Raw genomic sequence first — 16000 nt, 5'->3', positions numbered from 1 at the left:
TGGAAAATATTATACGGGGAGGCAGTTCCGTTTTTCAATTCACTGCACTGCACGAATTTATTCTATCTTGAAGTAAAGAAATAAGGTATCAAATTCGTTCTTTTTTATGCCCACTTATTTGACACGAAATTACATAGATGGGAATCAAATGATGTTGACAAAGCAAATATAGAGGCTTTTGAAATGAAAAGCTGGAACAAAACCTCAATATGTACTTTTATATTTGACTTATCAAGACTTCAAACTTTATGTAATAATCACACCAAGAACAAGGAAAGTTTTGGGAATTTTTGTTTTCCAAAATGAGTGAAAATGGGGTTAAAATCATTCAACGTCCCATGTGGATAACCTTTACGCATGCAAAGAATTCCAGCAAAATGCTATTCAAAACCAGTTCCCCGATTGTGTATCGGATTTTCCTGGCTGCTCATTTTGTGAATTGGATTGGAAATGTGTGCGTTTCGTTTGAATATTGGAAAGGGCACGTGGCTTCCCATTGCCATGCACCTGCCGTACAAACGGCGACGTTCAATGCGTAGGTAGAGAGAGTAGAAAAAAAAAGAGTTCATAAATTAAATATTTACAGTAGGAGTATGATGCGAACGTGTTCATTGGCGGATCGGAAAATTATGAACAGCGAAATATTTTTTTTTCCTGTCGTCGTTCCAAATTCCATGCACCTGCCGAAAATTTGCTTTCCCGAATGAGTGAACAAACAAATCATGATCAGTGGCCTGTCTGTGCCCCTTTATTTATCGAGTTGAAATTTGCTGAGTCAGGCTTGAATAAATCACCAATTATTGAACATTACCTTAGATGAGAGGTTGTTGATTTTGTTTTCAGCGTATGAGCTTAGTATTTATTTGTCATGAACTTCATGTTTTCGAGCAAATCGGCGAACTCTAATCATGTATACAAAAATTGAAACACACAAGAGATCTTCTATCAAAGTTCAGCTTTAACGCGCACGTTGAATGTGATAAAGGTAAACATGTCAGTAACATTACTATCTAAAAGCTCCACTCAGTGCATCATGGCGAATCAGTGCTGAGCCTTGTCCGTGAACTTTTTCTTTCATCACATTTACATAAAAGGTAAGGCGTACTTCGCCGCTCTTTGAAAGTATTTTTGATTAAATAGAAATAAAGTTTTCCATTCAACACAACCGAAGGACTCGACCCATTGGGTGTTTGGGTACGAGCTGCTGTTGTTGTTATCGTCGTCGGTAGACGAACGAACGAATCTATTTTCGGCGCACGCTGTCTGTCACCAAGGATGGGATTCAGAGTTGCCAGAAAAAAGAATGAGAAAACTACATCAAGGTTTTATAATCTGTAAATGTCATAGGATGTTGACTTGTTGTCGACTGGTGGATATTTATTGGATATCACGGGGTTTGCTTTTAGAATTTTGGCTGATAAAGGGCTTAGTTTCATTGCTTGCTTTGAATAACTATTTTAATCTCTTACAATGAAGGAGATACTTCCGGGTGGACTCTCAGAAGCATTTCCGGAAATGGATTTAGAGAAAGGTAAAGAAATTCTACGACAACTTCGAACACATCCCCATCAAGTACTACCTAAGCACCAACACCACTAGGTTTTCCTATATTTCTACCCGCAACCATGTACTTTGTCTTCAATGAGGTGGATGTCGTCCGCAAAGTCCAGGACGACGAGAGATTGGGTGAAGTAGGGGACATCGGCAGTTTTGGCAATTGAATGGCCCATCCTAGCTCATTCTGCCGGATGGTCAAAAACATCACCTTCCCGGGAGACTACATTCGATTGCTTATCGGCTTCCACTAATAAAATGAAACCAACTCCATTGGTCGCCGCCACGATCAAATTCGCAGCTCGGAACCCACGTTCTCTGGTATGGGCCGCTGTTTTTTATTGATGCCACACTCACGCTGACATTAGATCTGTGCGCCGATCTACTTTCAGCCGGCGTGAGCTTGAACGCAAATTTTTAACTGCGGCGGCTACGGCTCGGATCGGCGCGGTTCAAAATTATCCTGGTGGGTGACGAACAATACCTTTGGTAAATACTTGCATTTCTCGTTCACTAATGGTATTTGTGCACTGGGATCGCTTTTTACGCGGTTAGATTTTATCAATTTCTCGGTCTACCGCAATTTCCACAGCTTTGCAAATACGTCTTATTTTTTCTTCGTTTATTTTTGGGTTTTGTTCGTGGGGTCCACACAATGTTTTAATGATCCAAAATGCCAGAAATAATCAAAAAACAAACCACGTAAGAAGCGACCAGTGTTCGATGTTAAGTATATCATGAGAAGATTTGCCTAAGGCTCCTTTTAAAATATCTTGAGGAATTTTTTTACGGTTTGCTCAAGTGATTTTTTTAAAGACTTTTCTTGAAATTTTGTCAAGAATTAGAGGTACGGTGTAAGCTTTTTTTGTACTTCCCTATACTTATGAGCATCATCGTTATAGTTTTATGACACAGGAATGCAAAAATGGTGAGTGTGGAGCCCTATGAACACTAAGCTGCGATTCAGCAATGTTCAAATAAAGGATGTAATGCCAACCAAAAAATTCAGATGAGAAAATTCCAGCAGGACATTCAGCAGGCTGCAGTTCTTTAATTTTTTTTTTGTGGAATAATTCCCCATAATATTTGAAGGGATAAGTTCTTATAGTTCTTGAGGAAGGAATTTTTCAGAATTTTTGGAGATGGAAGAACACAGAATGATTGGAAAATCAGTTTTACATAATTCAAGGAGCATGATTTTTCAAGATTTCCTGAAGAAAAACTTGTTCAGAGTTTAAAAAATGACAGTTTGCAGGGGGGCAAAGTTCCCACAAATCCTTGGAGAAAGAATTCTCTAAAATTTATGGAGGGGTAAATTTTCAGAACTCCTGGAAAAAATAACCCTTGTGATATGAGTTTCCCATAAATTCTGGAGAAGGAATTTGGTCGGATTTTCTCTAAATTGAAGAAGAAGGAAATCTTTAATATTTTTAAAGGAAAAATTCCTCAAAAAATTTTGAGTGGGAATTCTCCAAAATTTTTGGAAAAGTAATTCTCCAAAACCCCTGTAGAATGATTCGCTGGTGGCGGAGTTCCCAGAATCCCATAAATGAATATTCCAGAATATCAGGAATTTTTCTGGAAGGATTCCTAAAAATGGTTCCAGGAGGATTTACTGGTTTTGTACCAGTTATGAAAACAGGTGTTCATTAATATTTCTTGCTCTTTTGTGTGAAATAAATGGTGGTTTTGTCATTGCCAGAAATGCTATGATGAACTCCGTATCGCATCATTTGATGGCACATTACATCCAAATGTCTGTCATTAGTAATAAAATAAGATTTCTATTAAAAAAATATACATATCCAGGGGGATTATTGACGTAACGAAAGAATGTTGTTGTGTGAAACGGTGGAGAGGGGGGAGACTTCTGTATTAAGTTCGATTAAGCAACTAAGAGCTATGCTTCTGCCCGACTTTGTGTTCTGCGTCGTTGATCCAGAATCTTTTCGTTTTCTAAGCTTCTTTCGAGCAAGTAAAATAATAAATGCAACGAATCATTTTCCAATTCTTACGAATAATTAGAAAAGACTCTTCCGATATAGAAAGAAAAAGATATTTCTTCAGCATTTATTGACATTACTGTTCTAGCACAGCGGTTCTCAACCTTTTACTTGAAAGGTACCCCTCCTAAATTTTGCATTAATTGAGGTACCCGCTATGTTTTTTTTTGCTGTAAATGAAAATAAGCGTATCTCATAAGATACTAGTCGACCCGGCAGACGTTGTCCTGCATAGTAGGCGAAAATGCTCGTTGTGAGTTGCCCATGCGAAACTCCATATGAATCTTAATTTTAGTTTTTCACGATTTACTCAACCTTTCTCGTGATTTTCGCATGAGGAAATATCATATAAACCCGTCGGAAACGATAACAAACATATCTGCTGAAGGAATGAAGAAAATCCATCCAGCCGTTTTCGAGTTATGCGGATACGAACACAGACCATTTCATTTTTATTATATAGATATGAAAAACGGACCTGAAAACTAACGGTATACATGGCTCTTCATAATGTTGGCTGAAATTTTCAGTAGTTCGTGAAACTTTTCATTAAAATTAAATTTATACCTCGAGCTTCTTGAAGGATTTTTATGGCTATTCAAGCTTGAAAGTAGGCTTCCGCTTCTCTTGAAAGGCAGCTCTCGAGTCACTTAAAAGAAGGCTTCTGAGCCTCTTGAAAGAAGGATTTAGAGGCCCTCGAAAGGAGCCTCTTCATAGGAGGCTTTAAAGCCTCTAGAAAGAAGGCTTCCAAGCCTTTTAGGGGAGGCATCTGAGCCACTTGACGAGAGGCTTCCGAGCCACTTAACAGAAGGTTTCTGAGCATTTGAAAAGACGCTTCCTAACCTTTAAAGGAGGCTTCCGAGCCCCTTGAAAGGAGGCTTCCGAGCCTCTTGAAAGGAGGTATCCGAGCTTACTGAAAAGAGGTTCCTGAGCTTCTTGAAATGATGCTTCCGGGCCTCTTGTCGTGAGGCTTGCGAGCTCTTGGAGGAAGGCTTCCAAGCGTTTTAAAAGGAGGCTTCCGAGCCTCTTGAAAGGAAACTTTCGCGCCTATTGAAAGGAGGCTTCCGCGCCTCTTGAAAGGAGGCTTCCGCGCCTCTTGAAAGTAGGCTTTCGAGCCTCTTGAAAGGAGGCTTCCGAGCCTCTTGAAAGGAGGCTTCCGAGCCTCTTGAAAGGAGGCTTCCGAGCCTCTTGAAAGGAGGCTTCCGAGCCTCTTGAAAGGAGGCTTCCGGGCCTCTTGAAAGGAGGCTTCTGATCTTCTTGAAAGGAGGCTTCCCCGCCTCCTGACAGGCGGCTTCTGAGCCCCTTGACAGGAGGCTTCCGAGCCTCTTGAAAGGAGGCTTGCGAGCCTCTTGAAAGGAGGCTTGCGAGCCTCTTGAAAGGAGGCTTGCGAGCCTCTTGAAAGGAGGCTTCCGGGTCTCTTGAAAGGAGGCTTCTGGGCCTCTTGAAAGGAGGGTTCCGGGCCATTTGAAAGGAAACTTCCGGGTCTTTTGAAAGGAGGCTTCCGGGCCTCTTGAAGGAGGCTTCCGGGCCTCTTGAAGGAGGCTTCCGGGCCTCTCGAAAGGAGGCTTCCGGGCCTCTTGAAAGGAGCCTTCCGGGCCTCTTGAAAGGAGGCTTCCGGGCCTCTTGAAAGGAGGCTTCCGGGCATCTTGAAAGGAGGCTTCCGGGCCTCTTGAAAGGAGGCTTCCGGGCCTCTTGAAAGGAGGCTTTCGGGCCACTTGAAAGGAGGCTTCCGGGCCTCTTGAAAATAAGCTTCCGGGCCTCTTGGAAGGAGGCTTCCAGGCCTCTTGAAAGGAGGCTTCCGGGCCTCTTTAAAGGAGGCATACGGGCCTCTAGAAAGGAGGCTTCCGGGCCTCTTGGAAGGAAGCTTCCGGGCCTCTTGAAAGGAGGCTTCCGGGCCTCTTGAAAGGAGGCTTCCGGGCCTTTTGAAAGGAGGCTTCCGGGCCTCTTGAAAGGAGGCTTCCGGGCCTCTTGAAAGGAGGCTTCTGGGTCTCTTGAAAGGAGGCTTCCGGGCCTCTTGAAAGAAGGCTTCCGGGCCTCTTGAAAGGAGGCTTCCGGGCCTCTTGAAAGGAGGCTTCCGGGCCTCTTGAAAGGAGGCTTCCGGGCCTCTTGAAAGGAGGCTTCCGGGCCTCTTGAAAGGAGGCTTCCGCGCCTCTTGAAAGGAAGCTTCCGGGCCTCTTGAAAGGAGGCTTCCGAGCCTCTTGAAAGGAGGCTTCCGAGCCTCTTGAAAGGAGGCTTCAGAGCTTTTTGAAAGAAGACTTCAGAGCCTCTTGAGAAGTGGCTTACGGGCCTCCTAATAGGAGGTTTCCGGGCCTCTTGACAGGAGTCTTCCAGGCCTCTTGAAATTTGGCTTCCACGTCTCTTGAAAGGCGGCTTTCGAATAACTTCTTCAGGCTTCTGAGCCTTTTGAAAGTAGGCTTCCTAGGCCCTTGAAAGGAGTCTCCCGAGCCTCTTCATAGGAGGCTTCTGGGCCTCTAGAAAGAAGGCTTCCAAGCGTTTTAAGGAGGGCATATGAGCCTCTTGACGAGAGGAAACGAGCTTCTTAATAGAAGGTTTCTGAGCATCTTGATGGGACGCCTCCTCTGCCGTAATCTGGAAAAGTGAGCCTCTTGAAAGGCCTCTTGAAAGTCGATTTCTGGGTCTCTTGAAAGGAGGCTTCCGAACATCTTGAAAGGAGGCTTCCGAGCATTTTGAAATGAGACTTCCGGGTCTCTTGAAAGGAGGCTTCAGAGCCTCTTGAAAAGCGGCTTACGGTCCTCTTAATAGGAGGCTTCCGGGCCTCTTGACAGGAGGCGTCCAGGCCTCTTGAAAGGAGGCTTCTGGACCTCTTGAAAGGAGGCTTCCGGCCTCTTGAAAGAAGGCTTCTGGACCTCTTGAAAGGTGAATTTCGAGTCATTTAAGAGGAGGCTTCTTAGCATCTTGAAAGGACGCCTCTGAGCCTCTTGTAGAAGGATTCCAGGCCTCTTGAAAGAAAACTTCTGGGCCTCTTGAAAGAAAGCTTCTGGGCCTCTTGAAACGAGGCTTCCGGGCCTCTTAAAATGAGTTTATAACTGTGGTGTTAACAAGTTAGTTAACAAGTGCTTAATAAACACTAAGCTGCAAGGCGGTAATGTCCCGGTGAGGGATGTAATGCCAATAGACGAAGATCACTAACAGTATGTTCATTTTTAAAAGGAGCAAATAGATGCTTCGTTATGCGTATTGATCTGAAAACCTGTACTTCAAATCTTGAAAATCTTGGGTGGACTGGAATGGAACATCCATTCAATTAATCAGATTATTAATTAAGGTACACCGGGGCAAGTTGAAATGCGGGGTAAGTTGAAACAGAAGCTGTAATTCAGAAAGGAAATGACCGAATGTTCTGATAATTTTTTTCAACAAACTACTCGCCTAAACGCATCTTCGGACTGCCATTCCCGAAAGATTGCAGCTTGCAAAAGCAATCCCTGCCATTGTTTATTTTTCGCCCTTTGCAAAATCCAAACCAACTATTTGACGTGCCAATGAAACAGGTCTCAAAACGATGTTTGGAAGAGTTTTTTCATCAAATTTTCACGGGAGGTAATCATTCAATGTTGAATAAGCATAATGATTATGAAAAATCGATGAAAGACCCGTTGTAATTTTTGTATTTTGGTTGTTTGATATTGCTCTGCATGTTCAACTCATCGGGGCAAATAGAAATGCGTGGTGCGGGGCAAGTTGAAACAACGATTCAAAACGTCACCCTCGCAATTAAAAGTTTTTTTTTTCCAAAATTCAACATGGTCCGTAAATACATTCGAAAAACATAAATTTGTAAAAACATGCAAACTTCTGAACATAAATTTAATTAATTTCCGCCCATTCTGTCATGAATGCAACCTTCCTACAATCTCCACTAGAATAAAAAGGGGTCATGTTTAAACTGCAGTTTTGAGATTCTCAATCTTCTGAGCACTGACACTCAGAAAAGAAAACATAGAGTATGTAAACATTTCGTTAACTCCACCTTTCACTTCCCCAGCTGCCTATTTCTGTAATCGAAGAGTTTATGAGAGATATGATGGCTGGATTTAATGTGCATTCATGAAGAAGCCACAACAGAATTAATCAACTGCGCAATATACAAGTGAACCAAATAATGAAGCATCCTGAATAGTAATCCGAGTGGTCACCAGTAGGAGAAATTCAATTTGATAAATTTTCAGCGTAGTGCGTTCTCCAGAATTTTGTCTCTGAAAATACGCTTGTTACTTTGTTGTACACTGCTCTTATTCGCATAAGAGTCCCATGTCACTTTCGCCGACTTGAGTAATATGCCGTTGAATTTATCAAACTTGTTTTACATGGAGAAATACAAAAAATCTAATAAATTGAAAAAAATTGGTATCTTTCCAAAAAATTTACATAATATTTTTTATCCGTATTTATTGCGGTGGGACAATTAAATAAACCATACTTAAGTTTATTTTTTGTTAAAAGAGTACCTATCAAAATCTGGAATCTGATTTTTATGCGAGTAAATATCAAGATGAGACAACAAAAGTGGGATTTGTTTTCAAATTTCTAGAACAAAGCCTACTATTTTATCAGTTTTTATTAAACAGGAGACAATTTTAAGCTAATTTCTGAAAGAAAATCAAAATCGTCAAAAACTTACATGGGACTGTTATGCGAATCCTGACAGTATTATAGTCCCCTTTACAACCTCGTGCTTATTGAGTCTCACTGAGTACATACATTTTGTTATTAATACGGAAAAATTAGCTTACGTCTGAATATAACGCAGTGTTTCAACTTGCCCCGATTCGCGGGGCAAGTTGAAATGATGCATATAAAAAAGTATTTTAAATATAAAAAATATTTATTAATAAGTTTGTTAAGGTTGTTTATTTTTTGGCCCGTTTTATATTTGGCCCGAACTAGCAAACACCGCAAACGGATTCAAAATATATCAAAGGGTAATTTTGTTACAGCACTTCGAATTTCAACTTTGAAAAAACCGTTTCAACTTGCCCCGGTGTACCTTAAGAGCATGTTCCATATCTGAAAGGAGCTAATAGAATTTTCGTCATGCATATTTACTTTAAGGCCTGTAGTCCAATTCTTGGAATTCAATTATTTAAGTAAAAACAAGTAGGGGAAATGTTCCGATCTCCATCTGACTGAACATATTATATTCATCCCATCGCGAATTTAAGAAATACGGCACCAATTTCATTGCTTCTTTTTGTAAACATGTGTGCTCACTGCTGAAAAAAAGAACACAAAATTTAGAAACAAATCAAGTTCCTTTCCATTGCTTTGTTTTCGATGAGATGGACATCGGAGCCATGAGATGAAATTCAGGAGCAGTTCCCCTAATCTAATCAATAATTATTTTCTTCATCGTATTAGTTTTTACGTCCTCCCAACACTGCCAAAAATATCTATATAAGATATATGTGTGGCCGTTATAAATTTTTGCAATAGCTCCACCCTAATATAATCGATATAGAACCACACATAAATTAAATAATTGCTAATTCGATAGAGTTTATTTGGATACATATTTTATTAGTAGTTCGCGTGGAGAATGGTTATGTGTGCGCTGATATACATCATAAGTTAAATCTATGGATTTTTGCCAATAAATATGTGTGGATTTTTAGTAGTAAACGAGTGACGTGAATGAGGTTTGAGTTTCTTTTCAGCAGCGCAGCCGAATCTATGACAAAAGGTCGAAAGACAAAGGGTCGAAGGACAAATGGTCAAAGGACAAAAGGTCGAAGGACAAAAGGTCGAATGGACAAAACGTCAAAGGGACAAAAGGTCGACGGGACAAAAGGTCGAATGGACAAAAGGTCGAAAGGACAAAATGTCGAAAGGACAAAGGGTCAAAGGGTCAAAAGGTCGAAATTACAAAATTGGTTAAAATTGAAAAGCCATAGTATTGAGAACACTACAAAGTGAAACTATGGTGAAGGTACCGTCATCGGGGGTGACAATTGGCCAAATAGGGTTTAGATTGGGCCATGTTTTGAACAATTTAAAATGGCTTTATAATGAAATTCATGTATCTGGGCATAAGGAAATTGTAATATAAGATACCTTTCTCTAAATCGCTCATTAGATAGCCGACCTACAAACTGTTTGTGAGAACTATGGTCCAATCTTGACTTGAATCCACAACCTCTCATTTCTACACAAAGTTCTACCACCAATATGCAATATGCATATGCACAATCATGATTATAAACCGTTCGGGATGCGCGGTCCTGGAACAACGGTCAAGCTCGTTCATGCTGTGTACCAAGAGAGATATTTTTTCGGTAATGTTGTACAAAATACAACATCACGCGTGTTTGAGTGTTAATTAAAATGATTCGTACGGTTGAAGCACCGAATAAATATGCAATTTAAGCTGTTATGTACAGTTTAAGGCCAGTCTGTGTACATGCTTAAGTGTTTATTTTATTATTTTTTAAAACAAATAATGACGTCACGCTGAATTAAAATCAATACCATCCCCATCTAATACATGATGAGGAGTGGAAAATGAATTTGACACACATTGCTGCAAGAGACTGACAATCTTCTGTATCTCCATGATCAACATAGGAATGTAATGTATAGGAAGTCGCGTTGGTTAGCTGCGAAATAATTCATTATACGACACTGATTCAAAGATACCAGAACTAACGTGTTTCACTCAAACATGCATTCGAAGCGAAACGTGTTACAAGAGCACGCACTAACAACTACTAATTATTCAGTTTCACCGTCCCGAGAACTAATAAAAATCATACAATGGTCGTCCTGACTGCTGTATATTCACTGTTGGTTAAAGAACTGCCCATGAAATAAATAAGAAGAAATCTCTAGGAAATATAATAGGCTAGATTTTTATTTAGAAACATGTTTTCAAACTTGTATATTTTGTCTTTAAAATGTGTACGCTTAAAAATCGTCGGCGGCCACGGCTCACAGCCCTAGCTGACATTCGGTAGGCTAGAAACATTATTCGCGGAAGATCCGACTTCCTAATCAATGTGTTTTGTTCATTACCCGGTCTGTTAGCTGAATCCATCCGTTTTCGCTACTCTTGTTGTTCTTGATGGTTGAAGAATCTTCGGTAGGTTACCTTAACAGGGTAGTTCAACCTACATGGTACTGAAGAAGCTGCGTTCTCGATGCCGACACTTTCCTCGTGAAAGAATTAATCTATTAGTCTATTTTCCGGGTATTAGACCACCCGACTTGGACATTAATTTACAATGTTCTGAAAAATTAGATGTGAATATGTACATTTTGGAAGATTGTATTGGAGTTAACTACTTTCCATCGAATGAAAGTAGTTCCTTCAATACATTTTCATAATCTTCCATATAATGTACATATTCACATCTGAGTTTTCAGAACAATGAAAACAAAAATTTACTGTATTCAAACAATCGAAAATCATCTGGCAACCCCGATGGAACAGCTACGCAGCTTTTACCTTGTACAGCGGTCGTTCTTTTCACTTCTTGGGAGAGATTGCTCTTCAACTCCACTTGGAGGAAGGTAGATAGTAACAGGCATAAAGCACCGCCCGGGACCATCATGACGGGGACAGGCAGGAAATGCGAGAGAGTTCCGTAACGCTTGAAAAAGGGAATTTATCTTTTGAAGTTTTCTTCTGCTTTTCCATCTCGGAAAACTCGACGACGACGTCGTCGTAGTCGTTGATATGATGGTCGGTGGTGAGGTGTCTTCCTCGACGGGACCATGGGAAGGGAAGGCAACAACACTCGGAGAGTCGAAAGAAAATTCCACGCTTTCACCGAACAAAACGATGATGATAATGCTGATGTGCCCCCGGGTGGGGATGCTTGTAATGTGTGTTATGGTGTTTCTTCTAACCTTGTTTGAAAGCTCTTCTAAAATACTCCTTGCATGTTTGCGAACGATGGGGAGGGTGCTTAGATGCCGTCCAGAGACAGGACACCAGGCGAAAGCACGTCAGTCAAACACGTAAAGATAACATTCTGGGTATGAAGTGCTTCTAAAACACGTAAGTGATATCGCCCTTGATGTGTGGTTGTTTTATAATAAAATGATTTGATTCAAATTTGGCACGCATGAAAGCATTTCTTTTCTTGACTTTTCCTATATTTCATGAAGTACCAGGGTCAGGGCATCCGAGTGCGAATGGTACGTTTTTATAAATAGAGTTTATCAATTGATTTGGGGTGCCCTCTAGATGTATGTTTCGTTGTCATTTTTTTCGATTTAGCTACCTGTAATTATGCTGCACTTTTTAAATGGTTGTTGACTCTTCAAAGAACTGAAAAACATTGCGAAATGTTGTTGTGATGATCGCTTGCTGCTCAGCCGTTAGCCAGTGAAAACCTCATCACTCGAATCATAATCCTTCTTATTACATGGCTATCTAGAAAGCATTTGAAGCATAGATGTAAAGTGAACGGGCTATCACTACGGTGAAAAATGTCCCCTAACAATATAAGATTAGAATAACTATTATAATAAGCACGCATAATATCCTAAACAAGGGAAATATTAGAACCTTAATTGTCTGTGGATACGGGTCGTGTTATTATCATTATAATGAAATAGACTGGGAATAGAGCTGAATCTACAACTAGTTTGCGTTTAAAATATGTAATGATCAGTAGTGATGTAAACAGGTGTAAGCTTGTCATTCTGACCCCAAAATACCGTCTGATCACGAGTATCACAACAGCAATAATAACACCATCAGTGACTACGTGCTATTGGGTACAAGAGTCGCACATTATCTTCCGCAATCGAAGCCCATGTCGCAGCCATGGCTGGCGAAAGCAATCAACTTTCACAGTTCCTCGCGTCACGTCGCGTCCCCTTCCAACGAATTTCGATCAGCTTGAACTCGACCTCGCGCAAGAAATGGGTGGCAGGCTGAACGAATTCCCACTTCGGTTCGGTTCACCCGCTTCCCGAACGTACCCCCAAAAACCCCTAAAATCGTCCAAGCTCCGCGGCACAAGTGTACAAACACGATACGATGCTCAACATGCTCGGGTTATGAATAATCAATCAAATTTATTATCGAAAAATGACGGCAAATCGGAAAAGGGTACGACCAACGACGAAACGAACAACGTCGTCGTCGGCGCTATGGCTGTCGAGTGTCGACTGAGGCCTCATGGAAATTGGAAGGAGGGGGCACCATCGGCAGCGCAGACAAACCCGCACGGAAATGGAAAATGACAGCCATACACACATAAGAAGGGCGAAACTGATGGAGTAATATAAACCTCCATTTCCATGCTTCTATCTGGTACATACCCATCTCGGCTCGATTCGACTAAAACTCATGTGAAAGCAGGGCCGAATAAGAGATTATCGATGGGTTCTTTTTACAACATTAGCGGTGTTTTTTTAAGTAATCTAATACCAGTGTTGCTACTTTTATTGAAATTATTTTACAATTATGTCTTCAATCTGGGTCGCATCTTCGTTAATCTTGTTCGAATTACTTTAAGTTGGTTTTAATATTGCTATAATTAGATCTCACTTGATCTCACAGATTTTCAGTGACGTTTCCAATAAATGCGACCCTGGCTATTTGGATATGTATGACCGGAGACCGAAAAAAGGACTGAGTGTCGAACGAAGCACTTTCCACAGTACAAATATTGATGCCACACTTTAGGGTGACTGCAACTAACCATCCTATCTACCTATGAATGTACACAAATTTATATATTTATGCATGCGAGCCGGGCATGCATGAGGAGTTATCCTGCTCTGATCCTTCCCATATAGACAGCGAGGCGGAAGGAGGTCGGTCTGTCAGAATATGTCGAAGGAATGAGCTACGAAACGGCAGCAAAAGCAAACCTTATAGTAAATGAAGTTTGACAGATTGAAACATTATGATTAAATGTCGTTGCCAAATTGAAATGTAAATCACCGGCACAGAATACGCCCAAAATGGATAGAAGGGATTGACAGTGGTCAGTTGCGAGAAAAAAGGAAGAAAATTCCGTGAATAAATATTTTGAAACAATTTTGTTTGATTTAGTGAATTGAGTTGGCAACCAGATAAGGACAGCGTGGTTATTGGACATTGAAATTTTTAAAAAGGTTATACGTAGTGTGAGGATATATGAACGGATATATCTTCCATGGCCTAAACATTCTATAATACTTTCATTTGTGGATATTTAGATCAAATTTCATTCAAATCTTTTTGATTTATATTATTAGCATTTAAATGATGTGTTGTTGGATTATATGCTATGAATAGTATAAATAATATGAAATTCGTCTACAAGGTGGGAAAAAGTTATCCGTGCAAACTTTTTTAGTCATAACTTTATTATTAGTATATGGAATAATAATATATTTATGAACAATGAGAATACATTAACACAGATTGTATTACTCACATTTGTATGTCTCCAAATATCTCACTTTGGCTGCGTCACAAGATTTTTAACGATTTAGAAAATCATCGAAAATGCTCCACAGTAAAAGTATAACATATATTTAGCATAGGCTGCGTTTTAAATGATCCAAAAGTGGTTGTAGTTTTTTACAGGCTTCGGGCTCATAAATGGGTCAGACAGAGTAATCTACAGAATTTAGGTCAGGAGTTTAGGAAAGCCATTTGGCTGAACCTCTGAAAAAGTCTATCATAAACATCCAGCGTCCCTTTTGCTCCATGTGATGTCGCTTAATCTTGCTGAAACGTCTATAATAGTATTGACCAAAACGTTTACTTGCTACAGTGTCTTTTAAATGCTTCTGGTAGACTGATTGAGTGATTTTTGCGCCTTATAGATAAACTGAAAGAAAAAAGACGGATAATTTTACCCCACCCTGTAAAACCCACTTCAGTGATATATTACTTTGTCAGATTAATTCTATGGCTATTTTACAACTGCGATGTTTTACAAACGGTTACCCAGTTACTCATACAGGCATGAGTCATTCTATTGTTGGTAGACAGTTCGAAAAAAAAGGTGTAAAAATATATGATACGAAATGTCAAGCGTGTGCCATAATTTGTCGGACGTAAATTTCATAATTAATGCTACTTTTACTTGCAATGCCACAGAAAAAACGATAATGCATTCTATCAAATTTATTTCCAACAACTGATAGCGCCCCGGGACATTTGAGTGATTGCGGCAAACGATAATTAATCGATTGAAAAGGGCTGCGAATGTATGACTGCAGTAACAGTCAAACAAGACAGACGAATTGTTATAAATTTCACTTCTTTTCGGCCTGTCGTCGGTTGGAAACTCTTTCGCTTGTTCACAGTTCTGACAAGCGTTTTACCTGTGATATCGAAGTTTTTTTTTGTTTTTTTGTTTTTGGTTGGTGATTGTTTGCAACAACTTTCCGATTAACTGCAAGCATTTAAAAAATGTGCCAATCTGTCGATAATTAATTATGTGGAAGACTGGAAATAATATTTGATTTGGAAGCAATAAAAATATGAAGATACATTTCTGATACATCGATGAAGGTGAGAGATAATAACATTTTCAGCACATAAAACTTTATTTGTTGGGTTTTGTTTAGTTGAATGCTCTTACATAACAAATCCAGATGTAACGTTTAGTCAGGGTTCTTAACTAGCCTATTGGTTTTTTTTGTCTAATTGATCGGTTTCAGGTTCCAAAGATTTGTATTGATTTATTCAACCAATATGGCAAGACACTGTTGTCTTATTTGACTTTTTGTATGAATTACCGCCAACGAGGGTGTCATTGGGCCAAAATGTGGTATGCTCCAAGTAAATGTTACAAAGCTCTAGTAGTTAACATTGGAATCAAGTTTTAATTAGTTTGGTACAAGCTTGAATAATAAATTTACCGCTGTGTGGGGAAAAAATAATGAATTATGGAAATTCTTCAAAGTTAGGGGAACTGGGGGTAGGACGCCCACGTTAAGGAAAATGCCATTTTTATCAATGAAAACCACCATTTCAGCCAGTTTTCGTCAGCGCATACTGAAGAACAGCATATCTGCGACTGACTACCGATAACAGATATCTAATTGTCCATTTTATTGCACAGAAATTTGATTTTTAAAAAGCACCCGAAAAAAAATGATTTTGAAACCATGCGGGGTGAGATGCGACAGTGGATGGGTTAAAACGCGCATGTGCTTATCGTACTGATTTTCATTTTAATTGCCTACATTAAGGCAATTAACCGAATGTTTCAGCTGTTTCGGTCATACGAAATGAGCATGGGCGTAATGCCCCACACCGACCTCAGAAGTTTGAAGGCCCATAAAATCGTTTTAAAACCATTTTTGACGACGATTTCGTGTGGAACATAAAGAACACGAGTAAGCAGCATGGCTCATGGCTCAATTATTAATTTATCAATGTATAACAGCGACAGAAAGACTAAATTCCACCGAGCTAGAATTGCATCAAAACACGCAAAAATCGTTTTTTCGAGTTTTTCATGTAT

General features: G+C 39.9%; 1 protein-coding gene across 2 annotated transcripts in view; it reads left to right on the top strand.

Annotated features, from left to right (window-relative positions):
• Window positions 1-16000, top strand: part of LOC134227158 (uncharacterized) — a 331462-nt gene that overhangs the window by 136552 nt on the left and 178910 nt on the right. Inside the window, exon 1 of one of the 2 annotated variants that reach the window (XM_062708463.1) lies at window positions 14828-15042. The exons of the other annotated variant lie outside the window; for it this stretch is intronic. The gene's annotated coding sequence lies outside the window, so the exon portion shown is untranslated. Of the gene's footprint in view, window positions 1-14827; window positions 15043-16000 lie in introns of those variants that run through there. 2 annotated transcript variants of the gene reach the window in all.

Source organism: Armigeres subalbatus, chromosome 3, assembly GCF_024139115.2.
Source record: "Armigeres subalbatus isolate Guangzhou_Male chromosome 3, GZ_Asu_2, whole genome shotgun sequence".
In the NCBI taxonomy this organism is placed as follows: domain Eukaryota; kingdom Metazoa; phylum Arthropoda; class Insecta; order Diptera; family Culicidae; genus Armigeres; species Armigeres subalbatus.
Note: the sequence above shows the minus strand (reverse complement) of the source record. Positions and strands in the feature narration are given on the sequence as shown.